This window comes from Anser brachyrhynchus (assembly GCF_964034855.1).
Source record: "Anser brachyrhynchus genome assembly, chromosome: 22".
Classification (NCBI taxonomy): Eukaryota; Metazoa; Chordata; class Aves; order Anseriformes; family Anatidae; genus Anser; species Anser brachyrhynchus.
The window spans coordinates 8,107,471-8,130,076 of record NC_137715.1 but is presented as its reverse complement, the minus strand read 5'-3'; the positions used below and the strand labels follow the sequence as shown (position 1 = coordinate 8,130,076).

The 22,606-nt window shown below is 42.5% G+C and overlaps 1 protein-coding gene and 1 long non-coding RNA gene across 2 annotated transcripts in view; both read left to right on the top strand.

Moving 5' to 3' along the window:
* LOC308181640 (acid-sensing ion channel 2) overlaps window positions 1-22,606 on the top strand; it is a 526,264-nt gene that overhangs the window by 116,289 nt on the left and 387,369 nt on the right. The gene's annotated exons all lie outside the window — the stretch shown is intronic.
* Window positions 731-22,606, top strand: part of LOC308181646 — a 41,219-nt gene continuing 19,343 nt past the window's right edge. The window contains exon 1 of the long non-coding RNA XR_013941535.1: window positions 731-869. This is a non-coding gene — a long non-coding RNA (uncharacterized lncRNA). The remainder of the gene's footprint in view (window positions 870-22,606) is intronic.

Below are 22,606 nucleotides of genomic sequence, written 5' to 3'. Positions count from 1 at the left end.
TGTTTTTAACTTTACACTCATAGCACAGTGGCTAGAAGTCATAGGGAACCTGAGATAAGGTGTGTTTAGATCAGAAAGTGCTTGAAGGTACAAGCATTCAAGTGAACTTTATAACATTGCTGGAGACTCAGTGTTGCGGAACCATATGGGGCAGTTTTAATGTGAATGCCTTAAGGATTGAGAGCATGCAAGCAATAGCAAGAAGGAGCAAGCCCCAGGCTACACCTTTACTAGTATGCAGCTTCTGAACTGAATACAACTGCATAGAAGGCTCCAGAGAAAGCCATCCCATGCTTCATGAACTGGTTCAAAATTACAGCAGGCTTGGGTATCCCCACTGCATTCTGCACTGGAGATGAGCTCTGGATACTCAGAACTCTGCAGGAGAAACTGCCATCCTCCCACACAGAGTTGTTTGCAGGCTCAAAGTTGGAGCAGCTCATTTGAAACATTTGGGCTGTGTTCTTCTTGCTGTCTTTTTCAAGAATCATGGCCTTTTGGTTCACTTGTACTAACACTATCTGTTTAACAAGACAAATTGAATTATGGGTGTTTTCCGCAACATCCTCTAAAATCCATGTCTCAAATGCATAAGCCGATCTCCTGTATATGTAAAGTGCTCAGCAATGATTTAAGAGGGCAGCAATTACTCGACACATCTCTGAAGGCTAAATGGAGCAATATGCTGGTGTTTTAAGTCTCATCCAGAGCTCATTTCATGTAAAGAGCAAGAAGCCTATTTCTGAAGGTTGCCAGCTGCAGAAGGAGCCTCAGGACCAGCTGAAGTTGCAGACAGTAACAAATTAATCCAGCCACTGGCTGTTCGTGCAAGGGTGGGGAGCTGATGCAGGAGGATGGCTGGATTACTGGTTAGTATTGGGGTGTGGAGTGGAAGGGTGGAGTGAATGAATAGTCCTGGTTATAGTTCTCTTCTGTTGTAAACCTTTCCCCAGAGTATAGTTTGCAAGCATTGGTGTTGGGATTGTGCTGTTCCTGTTTGCATGTACATGTGAGTATTTCCAGTGCAAGTTGGAGGTTCAGCTTGGGCCTTGAGAAATTGTTATTCAAAGAGGCAATTATGTTAAACATTTAAGAGCTTTCCAAACAGCACAGCTGCTTAGTTGAATTTATTCAGACAATGAAAATCTATTCAAAGTCTGACAACTTTTTCCCCAATGGTAAGTACTGATAGAAAGTACCAGATGGGCAAGCTGGATAACTGAGGGGTGGGCAGGGGAGTTGTCTAAAGGAGGACAGAGCCTTGAGATTAAAGTACTGGTGGGCTTGGTGATTTGGTTGCAGTGTGTGTCTCTGACAAGTTTATGTGACCTTTGATAAATGACTTGGGATCCCAAATGCCAGTTATCTGCCAGATCAGTTAACCTCAGCTGTAACCGCATAGGAAGAGTGGATACACAATGGAGAGAGTGAGAAGCTTCAGGAATGCAACCTGAAAAGTACAGGTACTAGGAAGGGTTCTAGTTCCTTCCAATGTTGCCAACAGCAATATGTTGTGACAAAACAACAAGAGCACTTCCAAGAGCTTTTACTTGGAGCAAAGCATTAGCGACATGGTGTGGTGTCATAGTGCTTGGATGGCTGATTCAGATCTTCCCTGTTGCTCATAGCTGCAGAAAAGAGCTGTGATGCTATTTCAAGTCTGGCTCCACAGGCATATCTTACATTTTCCAGACTCTGGGATCTTAAAACTTTAATGCTGAAGGGCTTGAAATGCTTAGTTTTGTCTACTGGTGTATCCTGTAAAAGTGTGGCTCTTAGCTGATTCTCTCCCAGCTCACAAAAAAATGACTGTCGTCATGATCTGGAGCCTGAGGCTTCAGTGTCATGGCTTCAGGCTTTGGGTAGGACACCTAGAGGTGCTGCCTGTTCTTCTCAGCTGATCATATCCTGTGCTTGCTCTTGTGTGCCTGAAGCATGGAAGATGAGCAGCTGATTCCAAAGAACTCTTTTAAGACATTACGAATGCTGACCTTGGCAGTGCCTGAACAGAGGGAGCTGCCTCTATTGTCCCTCTGTCAAGACACGTGGTTTTTTGAGCTCCCACTGCTGCTGGGAGAGCTTTCTCTAGGTGCAGTCACACTGACACTGCACCGGCTGGCGCAGGCTGACTCTGGATGTGAGAGGAGCATGTGCAGGGATCGAGGAGGAGGAGGGTGACCAAAGGGAGGTGAAGAAATATTCTGGAAGGAGAGGAAGGAAATGGGTTGGTGTCCATAACGTCTCAAACTCCATCACTATGATAGTGCCTGTAACTGGAAGTGCTTCTCACAGCAAGAGGATTGGGCTTTCCTGGTTACAAGAGTGAGCACAAACAATGAGATCTTGACTGGCTGGTCAGTACTAAGTAGCTCTTATTGGTTCAGAATGGTTTTTGAAGGGTACTAGAAGCATGAGTGCTATGTATGCTGCAATTTTTCTGAGTTTTGCAGTTCTTGTTGCATGTGCTGGTCATGTGCGCTACTCTAAAGGGGCTTCAGTATAATTCTAGGTAGTTCTTCAAAGAAGTCTAATCGTATTCTGAAAGCAGGTAAGGAAAGAGACCCTCCTTGGCTAAGCCTGAATTTGTATTGCACACTCTTTCCTTCAAAAATTTCTGCAGCAAGATGATCTCTAGTTTGCAATTTTAAGAAAAGAAATATCACTGCTAATATTTTCTCAGCTTTTTTTTTTTATTTGAAACAAAGCAACAGAAGTTAAATTACACATATTCCAAGTCCCAGCTGCAAAGCTTCTTCAATATTTAATTTAGAAATACTCTCCATAGGGCTGCACAATAACAAAGTTCTGTGTTGCCTGCAGAAAGATTACCGGTGTTGCCTATTTGAAATAGCATATACAGCTTGGTTTTTTAAATCTCAGCTTTCATTTTGGAGTGGCAGGAGTTGCTGGGTTACAGGAGTTGCAATGCTGGACTAGCCCATGAGCAGTTTAGCTCAGAATCTTGCTGGAATAGGTTGGCAGCAGGTCATGTCTGCAGGAACAGGAGCTAGGCGGGGCTGGGGAGTAATGGTGGTAGGGCTTCTGCCTCCTGCAAGACTCATAATGGCTTTCAGCAGCTTGAGACCGGTCTGCTAGGAGGTGTAATGATGGAAAAAAAGGAAATGTGCTCCAAAACCCCGCTGCAGATGGAAAGCCAAAGGGAAGGACAACCTCATCCATGGACCCCCATCTTTTGCAGGTGATTTTTCTAGTCATCCCAAACTGTTCTGGGATCAGACACTAAGTTTTGCTCTAGAAGGAACTCAACTTTTTTCACCTTGTGAGAAAACAGCAGAATACCAGTGTCCTCCTGTACCATCGGTGATGTCTGTGTGCTTGGATTTAATGCCATGTCCTGGACTTTGAGTGACCTTGGGTGGTCAGTTGAAGTAACATTTTCAAAAGTGCACTGTTCAAGTGATGCAGCCTCTCAAAACTATTGTAGGTCTGAATTCCTGTTGCTGCTGGTATTGCAAGAACCCAGGCAAAGCTCTCTAAAGTAGTTTTCAAAGGTGTCTTTGAATTTGCAGACAAGGAAAAAAAAAACGGACTGAGATTAACTGAGGCTGATTTAATCAGCTTAGTGAATAATGTATTCTGTGGATAGGAATTTTATCTAGGAAGGACATAGCCTGATATTCAGCTGTGAATTTTTAGGACTTCCATGAAAACGTCATCCCAACCACATAACTTTCTTGCTCACAGGTTTGATGCCTGCTTTGCAGAACACTACCATTATAGGCATGGCTATCAACTTGGGGTAATCTTTTTTTCTAATGTTATGCTCTAATTTATAGAGAAATTTCTCATGTACAGGCAGTCATTTAGTTTACATTCTGTAGATCGCTGAAATGAGCCCTGCTAACCTCACCATGCACCAGTTTCTGCCTTTGCATAGTACTTTCCTGTCAACTCACATTTCAGAGCTGTTAAGTTACAAGGCTTTATTTGGCATTTGGATAAAACTGCAAGCAAAAGAAAATCCTTGTTTTGGCATCTTTTGCTTGTTCCTGTCCATCACAAAAGGTCGGGGGCAGCTACTCCCATTAGAGTGCTCAGTCCCAGAGCAAGCTAATCTTTCCTGCACACATTTCAGAACCACCTGGCTCTGAACAGTGAGCTAGAGGTGGAACTAATCTTTCCAAAAATGTTCTCAGAGCAGGGAAAAACTGCAAGGAGTACAGTAATTGAAAAAAGTGTCTTGAACGGATCCTTCCTTGGTAAGCTTTGTAGTGGACCTGAAATAAAAAACAAGGCACTGGGAATGGAGGCACTGCATTGGAATGGGAAAGACTGAGCTAGTCACCTAGCCACACTTCACAGTCAAATGAGAGGACAGGGCATTTTCCGAAGCTCTTTGGGGCATCTAAGCACCCTACTGAACTTAGATTTGAGTCTACCTTAGAATGAGAAGTTGTCTGTGAGCTGCTGGACTCCATATGGTTGTATTGTAGGTATCTAAACCTAATGGAGAGAAATCCTGGCCTCAGTATGAAGACAGCTCTATTGGTACAAAAGCCTTTTAAATGGGAGGAGCTTCTGGAAATAGAAATAAGATTTACTGGAAATATGCCCTATCAACTGAGATACTTGTCAACGAAGTAGGACCATGGTTCCCATGCCAAAGACTGGTCGCAGGGAAATCATAATTTTTCTGAGTGTCATTAGGGAAAAAGAAACTGAGAGGTCTGAAATAGGTGGTAGGCTTGTGTTCCACCAATTTTAAGTCAATTGCCTGGCTCAAATGGGGTCTCTGAACATGTCTGTGATCTGGTTGAAGCCACAAAGCCTCTGTTCTTGGTGACATAGCCTGGATGTTTAGCAACCTCAGCAGGCATCCCAGGCACCGCAAGAGGAGGACAGAGTCCCACTGATAGGAGGCAGATGATCACAACAGTCCCGGGAGGGTGGCAAACTTCAGCTATTACCCCCGTTGTGTTCTCCAAAGCCATCTGTGTTTGCAGCCCTTCTAAGGACAAGCACTGCAGTGATAGCATATGTGTTTTCCATTGGTACGACAGCTCGTGGTGAAAATAGCTGGGTTGTTAACAAGACAGGCAGATGGCAAATTCGCTACAATATCATGATTACTGTACTTCAAAGAGATAATCAATAATCAGGCAATTAGGGTCTTGTTAATTCAGAAGCAGACTTTGAGACACTTAGGAGGATGCATTTTCAAAGCATCCTTCTGAGACAGAGGGATGGAGTTTCTGTATTCTGAATTCAGGAGGAATTTCTGCACAAACCTCCTCCAGATCACTGAGTACATACCTCTTAATTGCAACTAATTGTACACAAAAGTAGCTGATGTGCAATATGTTTACATTTTATTCACTGTTATATTTTATTACATTTCAGAGTGAATGTCTCAACTTTTCCTGGTTTCTCCTTTTTTTTTGTAAGACTTCTTATTTTGTATTTTTAACTTTTACAGTTAGTGATGCCTTGCATCCTATTACTTGTGACCTGAGCATCAGTGGCCTCAGGTTGTGTCGGGGAGGCTTAGAATGGATATCAGGAAGAGTTTCTTCATGGAAGGGATGGTTGGGCACTGCAACAGGCTGCCTAGGGAAATGATGGTGTTTCTGTCCATGGAAGTATTTAAGAGATGTGTGGATGTAGGCTTAGGGACATGGTTTAGCTGTGGACTTGATAGTGTTAGGTTGGACTTGATGATCGTAAAGATCTTTTCCAACCAAAATGATTCTTTGATTCTGTGACTGGTTTATAATTACTTTGTGACGCAGGACCAGTAAAAATTGATTGTCTCAAAAATGTTTTTGATGGCATTACTTGATGCTGACTTCAGCTTTCTAAGATCAGACTCAACTTGCACAGTCAAGGGTCATTATTTTGCTTTCCTAGTGCCCTGTAATTTAGGGAGAGACTGGTAACTATACCCTGGGGATTTATATGATGGAACGTACTTGGTTTTAGAGCACTGTCCTTATTGCTCCACATGTAATCGGATAGAGAAAATTATTTGGAAACCAAGGTAGAGGACTGTGCTTTTGCTTCCATTGCAGGAGGAAGCGGCACCTTTGTAACCTCAAGACCAAACTTATTTGCACTACTTTCTATCTGCAGAGAGGAGCCAGGTCTATAATATTCGGATGCTTCAAATATTTACTTAAATTTAAATTTGTGGGGAATAAAACTTTGATGTACACATCAGCCTCCCAGGCAGAGTTATAAGGAGACTTGGCATGTGGAAGTTAAACCAGACAAATTTAGATGAAAAACATAATAAGCATAGTAAAACATAAACATTTATCATGTTCTTCAGACTTTGGAACAATTTACTAAGGGGCAGCATTGGATTTTCAATCACTTGCAATTTTAAAGTAAAAAATTACTTTTTCCCATAAAGATATTTTCCAGTTCAAATACAAAATTTTTAAGTTAATATGAAAAGTTATAAAATTAATAATCATTAAGTATATAATTGTACTATGCAGAAAATCAGATCTGATGTTCTTACAGATTCCTTTTTCCCTGAAGTCTGTGACTTGCTTGGACACAACTTAAAATGTTTCCCTGTCAGCTGTTACCTATGGGATTTGTATTTTGAATTATTTCTCTCCTGTTGAGATTGGCTAGTTATTTACAGAAGTTCTGTTTTGTATGAGCTTTCCTCTAAAAGCCCCTTTTGCAGCTTATCATGCAGTCTGTGCATTTAGGGACTTTAGTGAGAAGAAAATCTTTCTGGGAGAATCAAGGCATCTGGCTTTTGAACAGTGTCCCATAGCAATAACTTTTCAGGAAGATCACTGCTGGCCCCATTTAGGCCATGACATGTTAAGACGACATGCTTGAAATGTCCTTTTTAGTCTATAAATACACAAATGCACAAAACTTCGGTTCTGGGATTAAAACAAATCTTCAGGTGTCTGAATTTTTGAGTACTTGTATTTTACTTTAGCTTTAGGTGAACTCACCGATGGCAGTATTTTTAGTCACAGGCCCTTTTCTTCTAGAATGATGTTTTGAATGATGTCTATCTGTATTTTGTTGAACTCTGCTCAAGATATTCCCACAAACTCAAAAGTGAGAATCCATAACTCTTTGGCTTGTTACAAGAGTCAGGGAGCAGCTCTTACCTCGATTAACTCATCGTTGATGAGGTTTTTGCTCTGTATCAACGTGTTCCAAAATAAGCAGGGTTTTGTTAAATACTGTGCCATCTTGAACCCGCCATTATTGGAGTTCAGTTTGCACTTTTATGAAATGCCTGATACACCAGTCAAAAAATATATTAGCCCTCTTACTCCAATTACATACACAGTAGGTGCATTATTGGCAAAGCAAATGGATGGTGAACTTTGCATCCCCAAAGTGGCCTCTCTTCTGTCAAGTGCTCCTGACTCTTCTGTATTCTATTCATCATGGATAATGTGCTCTCTCCCTGAGATGCATTTAAACAGACATACTCTGCCTGTGGAGTGGGAGTAATGTTGCTCGTCAGCCTTTAAAAAGCAATTTGGAGCAACTCATTGCATCACAGCGCTCGGGTTCTGGGCACCCTGGAAAGCTCTGTTACAGCCTGTGCAAAGCTTGAAGGCTGTAACAAAGGTTGAATGCTTGAGCCAGAAACTGCTAACTCATGAGTGTGAATCATTTCAGCAAAGATGGTGACTTTTTTAAGTGATAAATGGTGATCTCTTTTCATTAATATAAACTTAGCCTTCTGTGGGACAGCTTTCTGCTTTTCACTTGAAATATGTTTGGAGGGGAGGAGTACGTGTATACTGTAAACTGAAATATTGAACAGTAAAATTTTTAATCCAAATGTTTTGATATTTTAACTTGCATATTAATTCCAAAGCTTTTGAGTTTAATTTTTCTAAATCCTTGTTAAAGGGATGCTAAAATGGGGGGGGGGGGGGGGGGGGGACGGGGGGACTTAAGATTTTATTTCAGTTTCAAAAATACTGAAAAATTTTGCTTTTGTTTCCTATGGGAACAGTGCTTTTTTTTTTTTTTTTGTCAGAATTGCCGTTAATATTTCTTCTCTACTTAACTGCATTTAGTTGGCATCATCATTTGAAGCATGCAAAGATGATTGCTTTTCCCTCTGGCTGTATGAAGGGCTGTGTTTGTGGAAGACCTGTTGGGTAATGTTGTAGGGCGAGGAGACCCGATAGCAGCATTTAAGGGCTGGTGCGATCCAGGTGAACAGTCTGCAGTGTGAGGTTTTCTTGGGAGGAGGCCCAGGACAAGCTGCTTTTTGCTACGGGAGGCAGCTGAGATTGGTCTATGATCTGTGCCTTTCTGAAAGAACAGTATCTACAAAGTTCACTGGCACGCTGTCTCATCCTTCACCTTTATGTCCCTGCTTCCAGGTGATGTGTGCTACAGTATGCAGGTATGACTGGTAGGCTCAGACACATAGGGGAAGCTAAGAGGGATTTAGCATCCTGAATATTCATGTTTTCAGCTGGTCTGGCCTGCTGGTTTCCATAGTGGCTGCATAAAGGTTGCTCAGCTGGGTTTGGTTCTTACTAGGTTTGCCCAATCATCGATTCTTCCTGGCTGTGGTTTTTCAGAATAAGTCTTTCCTTTCTTGTTGAGCCCCAGACCTGCACCTTGCTTGTTCCCAAATGTTTGACCCAGGGACTCCACCTACACACAACATCCTTCTGGGTGATATGGGACTCTACTGACATGTTCCTCAGCGCTGCGAGAAGGCTGCTCCTATTATGCACACCTGTTTGATTTTACTACTGTGTATGCTGAGATGTTCTCATCCTTTTTGAATAACACGCAGTTCCCTTCCGACAGCTACTCTTTTCTCTGCAAGTGTCCTAGAGCTGCCTTTGTGCTGACTGCTCTCCCTGCTGCAGGTGATTAAGGGCTCTTTTAAATTCCGCTGTCTCTTTTTAAAAAACCCTCCCTACCTGAATGAAATGCTCCTTGCAAGTGTTTCTTGACTCTTGATGTCTGGTTATATGGTGCTGCAGTAGTCTGGGATCTCTACCAGTTACCCAGCAAGAAGGGTTCTTGCATTACAATCTACTGTAACAGTTTTGGGACCCCAGAAAGGGCCAATCTGAACCTGTAGTTATTTATACAGCCCATATGTCGGCAGATTCTTTGTGAGGTTCCTTGTAAGGCTCCTTACATTCATCAGGCACAAATGAATCTTTCACACAGGTAGTTTATTTAGTAGTTGAACAGTTACTGAGTAATGTCCTGGCACTGAATTAGAGGTGGTACACTGACGGTTACTCTCTCTGAGGGACGCTCCTGTTTTAGATGTCTGATTTAATTATTTCCTTGATCTTTTGTTCCTGTCAGCTTCCTCTGTAGTCAGTGGAGCCCAAGCTCCAGACAGTTTGGGGGCTTTCCCAAGTGCAGGAAGAGCTGAGGTCAAATAGCTGAGTAGTTTCTGATACAGTTGTCCAGTTCAGAGCACAGTGTTGTTTCATGCAGCAGTAGCTAGCTGAGTGCTTTTTCCCTGATGTAATAAGCTCATTTTGATCTGGAGGAAAAATTCCTGTGAGAAAATATATAATGAATATATAGGTTTATATAGTGCTGATAGTTTCACTTTTTTAGCATTTATATTGTGCATTTTTCTGTTTATATTATTTTGCATTTCATTGTTTGTCAATAGCAGATCTTAACAGACACTACTATTAATGAATATGTAATATAACTATTTAAAGTGTGCAATACTTCAGATTATAAGTGCAGCAGTTACTTAGCACTGATTGAAAATCTTCTACATTCAGATATCTCCTGTTTATACTGTGAAGTGTCAAACTGTTTGATTACACCAAGCGTCAGACATTTTCATCTAGAAAGAGATGACATTTCAATCAGTGCTGAATAGCAGCACTTGATGTAAAAAAAAAAAAAAAAGACTAGATTAACTCTTACATGATGTCATATTACCTATGCCAGTAGGAGCAGTGTGTTTCATGAAATTATGGGGAAATTATAAAAAATAATATAAACTAGAACATAATTACTATTCTGAAATCGGAATATTTTTAGAAAGCTGGTGTCATACAAAATTTCTGTGAAGTATATTTTAAATTAATTTTAAATGTTAATTTCTGGGGAAAAAGGGATTCTGAACTTAAGACTTCATATTCTCTAACCTAGTCTTCTAAGAAAATGAGGCTGGTGTGTTTGGGCTGCCTCCTCACATGCCCATCTTTCAATCAGTGTTTTGAACCTGTTAGTCATGTTTGAGTGAATTTGGTGAGGAATTAGAGGTCTCAAAGAGGATAAAGGTCCCATGAGTTTTGTGAAAAGCAGAAGCCAAATAAAGGCAAAAGATTCCATGAGCCTCTCCACTGAGGAGATGGCAATAATGTGAAGTCACTTGTTAGACATGAGTATACTGAAGAGGAAAAAGTTTGCATCAAGGTATGCTCTGTGATTGCTAGGAAGCTCCACTCGTACGACATGCCTTCATAGTGAGTCAGGCTTGAATTGTTCCTTTGCTTGTGAAATGGTTTCATGCTGGAATTTAAATATCGGAAAGGGATTCAGCTTATCTCACTTGAGATGCAAATAGTAAGGCATCTACCTCAGATGCTGTCTTGAGAATTAGTGGAAAGACTTCCAAATCCAACAATTTTTTCTAACGTTTTGGATGTATAATTGAGGAGGTGACAAAAACAAAATGGAAATTTCCAGGTCTTGGCACATCCTATGAAAGATTCTGTGCCTCGAGTAATAAATGCTCAGGTATCTGTAGACTGACACCTTTTCTCCTTGTGGTTTCAAGTTGCCTGGAGCCATCTTCCAGCACATCTCAGCAAAAGCCGCCCATGGATCCAAAGCACAGCTTTAAATCTGAAGCCCAGCATGAGATTTGTTTTTTTTGATACAGATACTAATGAGAAAAAGCTTAATTCCTTTTGGTTGAATGCAAAACACAAAGCCTAGTCTTGGCAGCCTCCTGCTCATTCAGAAGATGTTGTTCATATTAAGAATTCTCTTGACTTCAGTAGAACTGCTTATTCAGGGGAGACACTGCAGTTCTAGGGACAAAAGGTTTCACTTTTCTCAGGTTGCCTAGCAGAAAAGTTTTAAAGATGTGTAAAAATATTCAACTGGGGCAATTCTCTAAGAAAAAAAACACTTCCATGGCATGATGTTGACATTTGTCAGCTTTGGGCAATCATGAGAACATCTTTCAGTTTTATCATATAGTGTCTGCATTCACTGTAGAGGAGGAATCAAACTATGCATAATTCAGAACATTTGCACAGAACTGCTCTTGCACTGGGATTAAAGTAAATGTGGAAAGCTTTAAACTTCAGGAGAGAAATCTAACCTTTCCAAGAGATTTACTTTCAAACCAACAGTTCTGCCAGTCTGGCTGTAGGATCCAATGACACAGGCACTGGATCCCCTCCAGCTGTGGGCAGAGACAGTCAAGAATGGATCACACAGTGGAATGCTACACATCTCCATCCACTGCAATATGAATGTCAGGGCATATATCAGAACATTGGATCAACCTACAAACAACAGCTATTCTTTAAATGATGGGTAATAGCGTGTATTTCCTATATGCACTCCCTCCAGGAAGATGGCGTTAGTGTGATTTATAGCTAACCTTCAGGGCAAGGATCTATTTTTAAAGGGGAGGCAGCAAACCAGGCAGGTGGCTGGTCAGAACAGGTGGAGCTGTGATGCTTCTTCATGTCTGAGGACATGAGTGTGTGTTTGGGGACTGGGTGTATGTGTGTGAAGCTATTTTGCACTTTGCTTTGCTGCTTCTCAAAAGTGACTTCATGAATTCAACGATTGGAGGAATGTCTCCTGCCACAGCAAGGCTCTGTGGGTCATCTCTTGTGAGTAGCTTCTGCATCCATGGAGCATGGATGATGGTAATTCGAAGTGACAGGAGCGTCTTCTAGCCCGTGGCATTGTCAGCAAGCCAAACTGCTCGGAGATGACAACCCTGCTTCCTCAGCAGACTCTGAGCTGTCACTCTCCATTTGGATTAAACCAGTGAGAGCTCTGATGAACTGATTTCAGTGAGAACACAAACTGCAACCAGTGCAAAGGCCACAATGGAAGTGAGGTTCTGCAAACGCTCTGGAGGTGTGAAGGGCGTGAGGGAGGCTTGTAAGCCAAAACCAGAGTGAACTCCGGGTCAGGAGACAGACTCACTTGGAGCTGTGGATGATGGTTGTGCTATTGGGGTGCTGACTGGAAGTCTTGGTGAAAGAGTCCTAAGAGATTGTACTCTGCTTCCTCTACGGTTAAGGGCTGTTTGCAGCCACAAAGCATGTATTGCAACATACTAGCACCTGGGCACCACCGTACAAAAAGGATGTAAAACTGTTGGAGAGTGTCCAGAGGAGGGTGAGGAAGATGGTGAAGGGCCTAGAGGGGAAGACACATGAGGAGCGGCTGAGGTCACTGGGCCTGTTCAGCCTGGAAAAGAGGAGGCTGAGGGGAGAGCTCATCGCAGTCTACAACTTCCTCGCGAGGTGAGGGGCAGGCGCCGATCTATTTTCTTTAGTCACCAGTGATAGGACCCGCGGGAATGGTGTCAAGCTGAGGCAGGGGAGGTTCAGGCTGGATATCAGGAAGAGGTTCTTCACTGAGAGGGTGGTCGCCCACTGGAACAGGCTCCCCAGGGAAGGAATCACTGCACCAAGCCTGTCAGAGTTTAAGAAGCGTTTGGACTGTGCTCTTAGTCACACGGTCTGAATTTTGGGGTAGACCTGTGTGGTGCCAGGAGTTGGACTCGATGATCCTTGTGGATCCCTTCCAACTCGGGATATTCTATGATTCTATGATTCTATACTAATGGGCGTCAGCAGCTGTAAGCAGGGTCTCCTGTTTTAGGGTGGTAATCATCCTAGAGCATCCATACACAGCTGTGCAGGCTTCTGAGACCACTGGCTCAGGTTCATCCATTGTGTTCAAGCAGACTTCCAGGTGTGGACTTAACTGACCAGCATGCATTTTGGAGAAGATGGGCCGGGCACAGTCATGTAGAGGAACCTATGCCAGATACAGAGCTACATAAAGGGGTTCCATCTCGTGTTTGGTTTGTGAAACAGGGAAGATACAGCCCTATGACAGGAGATGCAGTCCTTGTATCTTGATTGTAGAACGAGTCCATGGTCTTTGAGCTTGGCAGTGTTACCTGAGGCAACATTTCCACAAGGAAAAAGTTGGGTATGAAAAAGCTTGCTTCTCGAAGCTGAGGTCCTCCTCTGGGGATGCCACCCAAGAATGTGGGCTTGTATCACAACTGTAATGGTAACTACGGGTTAGATAAATATCCAAGTAGCTGAGTAATGAGGGAGATAAGCCACTTGGATATGCACTCTCAATGCACAGATATAAGATGATTGCTTGTTAGTGCCTGTCCTTCCTGACACTTAAAACTATATTTGTATAGAGATTTTGTAAATTTTGTAAAGCTTTACTTTAATTTGACATGTACTAAGGGGGATTTTGTGTGACTATCCAATGCTTGTGTAGTTGGCGCAGCTCAGAGTAGGAAACATTCTCAGAGCGGATACCTGCATTTGGTGAGTCACATTACAGACAACCCTGTTTGAATCCCACCCTACTGATTAAACTCACATGTATTTGAACAATGCATGCTGATTTTTTGTTCTTGTTACTTTGAGTTTCCTATTGGCAGTGTTATGTGAGGTAAAACAATGTGTGGTAGGGAAAAGACCCATCAGTAAAAAAGCATGTGAGGCTCTTTGCTGGAAGTTCTGCAGAAGTCCAAGAAAATCTGTTCTGGGATCAGTCTTCACATTTTTCAGGTAACTGGAAGATTTTTGTTTGGTTTTAGAGAATTATGTGTATTGTGTGCCTGTTCAGTCAGTGTCTGGTTTCTTGGGAATCACTCAATACAGAGTTTAATGCAGACATTTCAGAGACAAAACCAACTGCAAAGACCTGTGTGTTGAGACAGGCTGCCCTTGTGCTACATTCCACAGAGGAAGGTCAAATGTACAGCGTTAAACCAAAGAACACAAAAACTCTCCTGGGTTGAACAATTGCCTGAAATTTCTAGGGGGTTTATGTGTGGTGGTTCTTGCAAGAATGTTAACACTTGTCAAGTTTACCTGCCACGCTGACAGTTATGCTGAAACTTATTAATTAGTCCTTTGCAAAGTGCTTTGAGGTTTTCGGACGAAAGGCAGTATAGAAGTCTGAAGGATGAAGAGCTGGAGAGTGTTGAAAGGAGTCCTGCCAATTAATTTACACTTAAACAGAAGGTTTTGTTTTCCTGAAAATTAAAAAAGTCAAACCCAAATAAAAAAAGTAACTACTGAAAGGTTTGAGATCCTCTGGGTAAAATTATGTCTTTCTATATGGTTTTGTACAGCTTTGCTAATCAAAGCATTAAGACTTAAAAAAAAAATAGTGGTTTTCTGCTGCTCAGGAAAAATACATCTGAAATATGTTAAGGCTCATTTGCTTCTGTGAAAGCTAGGTAAAAGAAAGCTCTGTTAAGAACCTGCAGATGCTATGGTGAAATAGAATCATAGAATCATAGAATCATAGAATATCCTGAGTTGGAAGGGACCCTTAAGGATCATCAAGTCCAACTCTTGATACCGCACAGGTCTACCCAAAAGTTCAGACCATATAGAGACCATATAGGTCTACCCAAAAGTTCAGACCAAATAGACTGTAAATATGGCATGGAAGGTGTCCCTTTTCTCATCTGAGCTGGCTAAAATACAAGAAGTAACCAGACAGCTTAACCCAGAAAAATATCATTAGAATTTTAAAGTAATGCCACATTAGCACATCTTTAAGGTGTGCGAGTATAAAAACAGTGACAGAGGAGAGGCAAGGGAACAGGTTAAAGTTCAAAAAGCCAATGAAACTTCTGAATGATTGATATTTTTATCTTTTTTAATTATCAAGAAAAGTTCAAATCATCTCTGAAGAGTTGCCGCTGGCAGATCTGAGGTGGGACTGGCACTGAGTTAGCATCATGTCCTTTTTTTAAGGTTGTGTGCAGTTTTCCTGTAACACAACAGCTTTGAGGCTGGTGGTGAGGCAGTGTGAAGGGCATCCCTCATGCATAGATAGAATGTGTGGTACGCCTGCACCCAGGTGTTGAAGGAGGCTTTTCCTGCAAATGTCTTAGCAGCTGCTGGGCACCAGTTCTGAGAGCAGCAGAACTGCCTTGTCCAGTCAAGAGCTCCATGAGAAAGATTTGCTGCTTGCCTCAAGTGTGAGTGAGGAGCAGGTTGCTGGGCAGAGAGCAGCTGGCAAGGAAGAAAACACGATGCCTTGAGCAGTCCAGGTGAAGAAGGAGCAAAGGGGCCGTAAACACTTGAACATATGAATCTGGACTGTGCAATTAAAAGTGTTGGTCAAGCTTGGTGTAGTTAGCTGGAGAACTGCATCAGTCTTAACCAAATGTCCAGAGAAATAGGCAATGAATCTGTGATCAGATCAGCACCTTTCTGAAATACACAAACTTCACTGTCCATGGAGATCTGACCTTTGTCCTTTCTTGTCTTGTTTCTTGCCAGAGTTTTCCATTCTTACAGAGCAAAATCCACAGCGTCTGCAAGTCTAACATGTTGATGTATGTGAGGAAAGAAAGGGAAGAGAGTTGTTGTTTTTTACAGTTTCTCTCTGAAAACAAAAAATCTAACCTGAATGATGTGAAACCTCTGGCTAATGAGACCTCTTGGTTCCATGTGGATCGTGCCTTTGTTTGGATGCTGAGGGGCTTAAGAAAAGTCTCTTTGTCAGTAAATATTCACTCTGGGTATAAGCTTGTGGCTCCTTCCAAAATTTCTGTACTCACTGGTTTTATCCAGCTCCTAATGCTGAGTGATTTGTGGGTGTTCTCAAATATAATTTGGTGTTTTTTCATGACAGAAAAAGTAGATGGTCCCAAGGCAGTGATTTCTCATGAAATTTCTCTGCTGAATGACTCTCTTGAAGCCCCTCTGGTAAAGTTTATTATTTCTAAGAAAACTTAGAAATGGGATAGGAAAGAAGGCTTTGGTTGTTTCTCTATGCAAGAACTTGTGTATGATGGATTTTCAGGACAGACTTGACCTTTGCCTGCTGCTGTCTTCAGGGCTGTTATCAGCTGGAAACCATGGAGCTGCATATTTTAAGCAAGTGCTAAGAGAATGAGAAACCCTGAAAAATAGGGAAACATACTTTCACAGAATCACAAAACTGTTTGAGATGGAAGGGACCTTAAAGCTCATCTTGTTCCAACCCCTTGCCATGGGCAGGGACCCCCCCAGGCTGTCCCCAGCCCCATCCAGCCTGGCCTTGGGCACTGCCAGGGATGGAGCACCTACAGTTCCTCTGGGCAACGTGGGCCATGGCCTCACCACCCTCATAGTAAAGAATTTCCTCCTAATATCTCATCTCAATCTCCCCTCTTTTAGTTTAAAGCTGTTCCCACTTGTCCTGTCACCACATTCCCTAAAAGTCCCTCTAATGCTTCCTTGTAGACCCCTCTAGGTACTGGAAGGCTGCTGTAAGGTCTCCTCGGCCTTCCTGTCTCTAGGCTGAACGTCCTCAGCTCTCTCAGCCTTCGTCTGTAAGAGGTGCTTCAGCCTCTGATCATCTTTGTGGCTTCCCCTGGTCCCGCTCCAACAGGTCCATGTCCTTCTTGTGCTGGGGTCCCAGAGATGAACACAGTTCTCCAGGTAGGGTCTCACAGGTAGAGGGGAATAACCTCCCTCAGCCTGCTAGCTGTATTTACTGTGATGCAGCCTGGGATGTGGTTGTCTTTCTGGGCTGCAACTGCACCTTGCTGGCTGATTTTTTCATCTACCTGTAACCCAAAGTCCTTTTCCACAGGGCTGCTCTTGAAACACTTGTCACCCAGCCTAGGATTGTCCTGCCCTGGCTGCCAGACCTTGCACTTGGCCTTGTTCAACTTCCTAAGGCTTGCCGAGGCGCACCTTTCAAGCCTGCCCACATCCCTCTGGCTCACCTTTCTTCCCTCAGATGAGTTGACCGCACCACTTGTCAGTGGCCTCAGCAAACTTGCAGAGGGTGCGCTCAGTCCCACTGTGTCACTGATAAAGATGTTAAACAGCGCTGGTCCCAGTACTGACCCCTGAGGGTCACCACTCAGCACTGGTCTCTACCTGGACATCGAGCTGTTGGCCACAACTCATCGAGTGTGACCATCCAGCCAATTCCTTACCTACCAGGTGGTCCATTGGTCAAATCTGTGTCTCTCCAATGGAGAGCTGAGGGTGTTATGCAGGACAGCGTCAAATGCTTTGTACAAGTCCAGGTAGGGCATAGGTTGTGTATAAAGAAGCAAACAGATGAAATGAGCAATTTTTAAGAAGGCAATGCACAGCCCATGCCATTGCCCAGAACGAAACAAGGGAAATGTCCTGTTTTCTGTGAGGCTCAGTGGCAGGAAATCTTGTTTAGAAGCTGACTGGTTTTGTTTTGAATTCAGATTTTCTGGCTTTCACATCAGTTCATAATTACAGCAAAGGGCTTTTGTCTGATAACGAAGTTCTGATCCGAGGAAATACTGACCTTGGCTCCCCTCTGCCCAGCAGCCATGTGAAAACTGAGCTACATTCTGTTTCAAGGTATGTCTCATTGAGCTACCTTTCTACTCTGCTAGGTCAGCTCCTGCATCTGTAGTACAGATGATGTTATGCTCAGTGACATTTTCCACCTGGTTTCCAAAGAAACTCTTGAACTTATCTATCCATCAGCTCTGACCTGAAGTGTGATAGTGATCAGTTAAAAAAAAAAAAAAAAAAAGATATACTTGCTCTGAGGCTTTTTTTGTAGTCTGGAAGAGAGGAAATAAAAGAGCAAACACCTCTGCCTCTACGTGAGCAGAGGGCAGTCCTGCCCAGTTGCTCCCAAAAGAGACTTGAATGACCTGGCAGTGTGGAAGCACAGAATGGCTGTTTTTATGGCCCTGTGGGAGGGGAGAAGTAGTTCCCCAAATCAGGGCCTAATTCTGATGTTTGTATTAGACAGTGTCTGATATTATATATTGTAAGGACTAAGTTCATCTGTGGTTTACAAAGCAGGGTGGCCTGGCTGCTCTGAGGAGCACATTTGGCTTTAGACAGGTGTTACCACAGCTTCTCTGGGCTGTTTTCAATCAGGTACAATTTAAAAAAAAAAAAAAAACTGAGGTGCATCTACTTATTTCCCATGTGCTATCTTGTAGAAGAGGCTGTATCTGCAGTTATAACTCTTTCCTTGAGTGGCAGTAATGCCAACGTCCATGTGAACGCTGTAGTGTGCTTCAATGTATGAACTGGTTTTATAATTGTATCATCTTCATCCGTTCAACAACTGCTTCTGTCTTACACTAAGGAAAATGAAAACACAACTAGGACTTGCTACTCACAGCAGGAATTATGCTGTCCTTCAAACTGAATGAGATGTTTCACTTCAAATGAGTCTGTCACCCACCACCACCACCCTTACTCTTTTTGAGTACTGCACTCGTATACTTTGACTTAAAAGGTGCAAGGCTCCTGCTCCTTCCTGCCCCCCTGTACCTTAGCAGTCTTTTTCTCCAAAAATGAATATGGGAACTCAGAGAGAACCATGAGAACCATGGCTGTAGAGTCTCCATCACCCTTCAGCTCTCATAATAATCATTAATCATAAGTAGCTTTGTCATTTCCTAAGCCTTCTATAGAATTATGACTTGTACAAGATGTATGTGCACAGAGGTTTTTAGAAGCTAAGGTCCAGAGCCATAGCTATTCTACCTTAGTGTTGGGAAAACCACTCAAGCGTGTAATCCCTTTCCCACTCCTGCATGCAAGCTTTGACTCTTTAAGGGTTTTCTCCATCCCAGCAGCCTTGCTAAGAGGGAGTTTTCCTCTTGGCTGGCTCTTCCTGTTGCCTGGTTTATTGGGACAGTCCTGGGGTAGAGTTCCCTAAGCTTTTTCTTTTGACATTGAGTGGGGTTTCACCCTCAGCCTCCTATAAATGGTCTGCTCTGGAGGGCCATCTCCTGCCCTATGTATGCAACCTTCAGGTATTTGTGAACCTTCTCCTTTGCCAGTAGATAGTCTCCACATAGCTCTGTGCTAAACTTTCTGTCGATTCCTAGAGAGCTAGACAGTGAGGCTGACTTAAGCAGTCTTTTAGCGCAGTGAATTCTTAAAGGTTGTGAAGCAGCTGGTCAGCAGAAGGGACAGTGTCACATATGGGAGCCACAGTGAAATATGAAATGGCCTCTTAGCCCACTTAGTAAAGTCCTTACACACTCTATTTGCAGGTGAAGCAATCATGGATAAAGAGCAGAGTTAAAGTTAAGCAGACCTCTGAAGTGAGTTAATATTTTAAAGGTTATGCAAAGTTATATAGACAACTGTGCTTGGGCAACTGCTGCTCACCCATTGTGAACTCTGGGCAGTTATTTGGTTTGCATACCAACACTGCTGCCCCAGAGTAGAACGGCACAGGAGGGCTGTATAAGTAGGTTTGTTGAAGCAGGATTTTCCGATGTAATTTTAATTGGCTTTAAGTCCTAGAGAAATGCTTTATAGAATAGTTGAGTTAGTTGTCTAATTTGTTTCTTGGTGGAATTAGTTTTCTTAGCTCCTAACTTCTCTGATACAAATCCCCAGATTTTTTTCCCACAGGCTTTACCGAAGATATTTTTGATCCAAAAGCAGAAATCACTTTCTCTCTAAATGTTTTTGCATTTTGGCTTTCCTAACAGAGCACTTTTCTTGATTTACTCTCTTCAGCTGCAAGTCTGAACAGTTTACTTGTGATATGCTGTAAAAGGGGTGACTTGATTATGGTATGTAAATGTTCTGAGGTGCTTCCTCTTAATCATATTGTCAGTTATATGCTGGCTATCCTATTTGGTATCTTTTCCCCAATCTAATATGGCTGAGAATCTGGAGGAATGGTGCTTCATGGCAGTGATACTCAGCTAGAAAGCCTGAGGATGTGACTCAGTCCAGCAGCCTCTGTAACCCCCTAGCTACCATTTATTACTGTTACATGCTGTGTTTTCTCTGTTGTGATGAACAGATTAATGACTGTCTATGACAGAACTTGGGCATGCTTAATACCAGAGTTCATGGAGGTGCTGCCACGGGCTATAATGAATGAAAACAAAGCAGACCTTGGTTTTATGTGTTGTCTGAGCCGCAGCATCTCTAATAGCACAGGACCTTCTAGCTCCATGGCATAGTGTTGGTCCAGCTTTGATTCAGAAAAAGAAAGAAAAAGAATATCTGCTTCCATGTTCCTGTCCATTCTGTGGCAGTTAGAATGGCTTCTTCCAAAGCATAGCCACATCTGGCTTAGCCCTACTTAATGTAGTGTCAAAGAGCTGAAAATGCTTTGAATAGGTAGAAACAGTAATGGAAAATGGATCCTGCAAAGGCAGAAGTTTAATACATTTAAACCCCATTCCTAGTATTGCCTGAGCTGACTTCTTTGTACTTCAGACAATTAAGTGAAGCACAGTAATACAATCGATGCAGTTGCCTATAGACAAGCAGATATGAGGGACAGGCTCATTGAGCCCTAAGCAGCATCATTGTACACATCTCTGCAGAAGCTGGCTTTTAAAGCAAAACTCTTTGTGTACCCCATCATCTTCCCATGGATGCCTGTAAAAAAAACCCAGTGCAGAGTTAGAGAACCTGAGTTTTCATCATGAGAAATCCCTCCATCTAGTCAGAAATCAAGTGAAGTAAGATTTAAGGTTGCAAAAGAAAAATGATACTTCAAAGAATGGTGATACCAGGTTATTTTCCTTGTTTTCTGTGGATACTGGGACTGTTGTCCAGATGATAGATCCCCCCTCCATATTCACTAGTGAGAGCCTGTTTCTCTTACAGTGAATTTATGCTAATTAAAAAAAATGGAGTTTTACTGAAAACAGAATAAAAATATTTGGAAAATGTTTTGTGCAAAATTCTGGCATCAAGTAAAAATACTGGGAAGAAAGACAGCAATTGTATCTCTCAGGGAAAGAAGATGTCATTTTTCATCATAAGTTCTTAGGAAAGTTGGGTTAATGTTATTTTTGAAGATGTAGGATGTTGCTTTCCTTTTTAAGAAACAATACTGTCACTTCCTAAACTGCAAAGTCTGACTGGTATTGAGTGGTGAAAGTGTGAGAAATAACACTTGCAACTGCTGTTGAGCGTTTTCCAGCTCGGGGCAGATGCAGACTTGATATGACTAATGAGGGGAGAGGGAAATAAATTCTCCCTTGCTGCAGAGCAAGGGAAGGCTGCTACCCTCACCACTTATCTTGTTTCTTGTTGCCATGCCATGCAACTGGTATGGTTCATGGTCCTGGGAATGGTGCCAGTGACGAGAAGAGTAGGAGATGGGGGGAAAAGAGGAAATAGAGAGACAAGGGGCCCACAGCACTGCTGGCAAGTCCACATCTGTGTGAAGAATTTAAAAGCATTGAAGTCTATAAAATGTACACTGTGTATCTCCAGCTTTTGTTGAGTGGAAGCCCAGCTGGAAATGGTGACCTGAAAGCAAGTTAAGCAACCACCTGTTACGATTCAGTGCTGTGGTCCAACTGTCAAAAAAAAAAAATGGTGGCCAGAAAAACCTGTGGGAAGGGTATATATTTTCTATAGTTTGGAATTTCAAGTGGGATATTTCCCAGTGGGAGAATTAAAATGAAAATTTCCCTCTAAGAAGTCCAGAGGTGGGGGGCGGGGGGGGGGGGGACACCCTCAATCTTCAACCCAACAGTAATTCTGACTACCTGTGTTCCAGGCACAATGTTCTGCTGTTTCCAAAAGGAATTGAATTAATTTTGATAAGCAGCATTTCAATGTTTAAGAGAGGTTTTATTTTTTTTAGCATCTGATTGATCTCTTATTTTTCTTTATTGTTCTACCAAATTACTTCAAAGGCTTCCTTGATTTTCACCAGAGCGTGTCGTATAAAGCACAACTCATTGATCAGATTAAACTTTAAATTGTGATTTGCAGATATAATCAGCAAATTGCACAAGTTGACAACAAAAGCCCATGACAAATTGCAGGTTCCCTTAATGATAAATCACTGCCAAGTAACCAGATGCTGGAGCATGCAAGCTCTTGAATGAACTAGCTTGCAAATCTCTGCATTCACACTGTAGTAAGAGGCCAATGCCATTTTCCACTGAATATTCATGGTTAGAGGAAAACATGCTGTTAACAGGCAACATCGAAGTATATATGCATAAAAGCAGGTAAATGAAGATATTAAATCCAGGAGGCTAACTCTGCACTGCAAGGAAGGGTTCATATATGTGAAGCAGTTTGGTTGCTGACAAAGGCAATGGTAGTGTTGTGGTTTAACCCCAGCAGGCAGCTCAGCACCATGCTGCTGCTTGCTCACTCCACAGGTGGGTTAGGGAAGAGAACTGGAACGGTAAAAGTGCGACAACTCATGGGTTGAGATCAAGACAGTTCACTAGGTAAAGCAAATCAAGGAATGTGTTTGCTGCTCTCCGTCAGCAGGTAGATGTTCAGCTGCTTCCAGGAAAGCAGGGTTCATCATGCGCAACGGTTTCGTGAGATGACAAATGCCATCACTCTGAATGCTCCCCTTCATCTTCCTTTCCCTCAGCTCTTATTTTTGAGCATGATGTCATGTGGTGTGGGATATTCCAGTGGGTTGG